This window comes from Lycorma delicatula, chromosome 7 (genome assembly GCF_047948215.1).
Source record: "Lycorma delicatula isolate Av1 chromosome 7, ASM4794821v1, whole genome shotgun sequence".
Taxonomy (NCBI): Eukaryota; Metazoa; Arthropoda; class Insecta; order Hemiptera; family Fulgoridae; genus Lycorma; species Lycorma delicatula.
Window position 1 is genome coordinate 83,288,860 of NC_134461.1, and position 1,924 is coordinate 83,290,783.

General features: G+C 28.8%; 1 non-coding gene across 1 annotated transcript; it reads left to right on the top strand.

Moving 5' to 3' along the window:
• Nucleotides 1-659: 659 nt before the first annotated feature.
• TRNAK-UUU (transfer RNA lysine (anticodon UUU)) lies at nucleotides 660-732 on the top strand. The gene has a single exon. It is a non-coding gene; the product is annotated as a tRNA-Lys (tRNA).
• The last annotated feature ends 1,192 nt before the right edge of the window (nucleotides 733-1,924 follow it).

Sequence of the window (1,924 nt, forward strand, 5' to 3'; positions counted from 1 at the left end):
AAGCTTTTGAATTATTTAACGCAGATAATAAACTGGGACGTTAATTAATAAATAGTGAGAGAAATATCTTATTTTCTAAATTTGTAATACGTCTTTTTTTACTGACAATATTGCATGTAAATGTTTTAACGATTTACCGGGTGACGCTAGTCCTGCTATCAGGGTTCATGAACCCTTGAACGTGTAGTATCTAGTGGTGTATACAGATTTTTTTCCAAATGTTGGGAAGTACAACGCAAAAAGTAATCATTTTTATTACGGCTAATGTAAATTATACAGCTAATCCAAATAGAGTAAACTCTTTCTGTTAAAAAAAGGTAACCTCGACCTCAATTTGTATAACATTATATTATTTTTTGCCTGTTATGTCATACGTAAGGTCAAAGTAGATAGAAACTGGTCAAGCTATTGTTATATCCCGTGATAAGCAACTTTATTAAAATATTACTAATATATTGCATCAAACCTAGATACTAATCGTTCATTTATAAACCGATCGTTAATTAAGTAACCGTTATTTCTGTATACGTGTTTGGCTTAATTAGATGTAATTAGAAATCTTAATGTACATCAAACAATTGACAATCTTCTGTCCAAGAACTATAATAATCAACGACGTTCTCATTGAAAAAGTAAAATTGTTGCTTTGTTAATAAGGAGCCCGGATAGCTCAGTCGGTAGAGCATTAGGCTTTTAACCTAAGGGTCCAGGGTTCAAGTCCCTGTTCGGGCGGTAATTTTTTTTGCATCTTATCGTTTTGTATTAAATAAAGATTTAACATTTATTTATTAATTTTCTTTTACTACCAATATATTTTTTTTAAATTAAATAAGTAATTATTTACGTCATTTGCTCTTAGCGCTCTCTAGTAGCTGAATCTAGCTATAAAACGAATATCTAGCTACAAAATCCTATTAAATATATATAGTGCTAAATAATTAATATATTACCAATAAACACAGGATTTGACAAAATAAACATAATTATGTGAATAGTAGAAGAAACAAACTTAATTTAGTTAACTTTTTACTCTTCGAATTCTTGAATTTGACACCATTTTATTATAACTTCTTCCTTTGACTATGAAGGTTAAAATTTGCATATTAAACAACCCTAATCAAAATACGGTATCAGCATTAGCATCTCAATTCTACAGAGTAATGAATTTTAGAAATTTCATGAATTTTATCTTCATTTTGATAAAAGAAGATACTTTTCATTGAAAAGTTCACTCATTCTATTAATCAAGTCTTCTTTTGTGTATGAACTGGTGAAAATAGTCGCGCATGCTCTTTCAAATATAAAGTATTAATTATTCTTATATATATATATAAAATACAATAATTAAAGATTTTTATTTAAAAATCTAGATTTTCGAATAAAAAATAAATCAACGTTCTCCCGTAATTAGTTTGTAATGAATGAACTACTCATAGTTTGGCACTCAATACATGATTTTAAAAAAAATTGAAAAGTTTTAATTTTTTGTGTGGTTCTTTCATCAGAAGATTTTTTCAGTTTTATTTCCCATTTTTATTTTTATTTCCCGGATATAGCGATATACTACAACAGCTATGCCGTAACAGAAAAGAAGGGTATCTAGAATCGGTAAAAGAAAATCTAAAAAGACTGCGCTTTTTAAGTTTTGTACCTTAAGAAAACATTAAAAACTTTCTTTGATAAAAAAAAACAAATCAATTGTAAATAATCTGCGAAAAAAATTAATTTCATTGGTCCTAAGCACAAAAAATCAATTTTTGTCACAGGGACGGATATTTGTACGTACAGTAGCCGTCATGAAACGGTGAGCTTGGATATTCAGCCCGCACGTCATTGCTATACTATTATTCTCTGAAACATTGGCACAACCATCATTAGTCATCTCTTAGTAGCATAAACATCATGCATGATACGTTGGATAGTA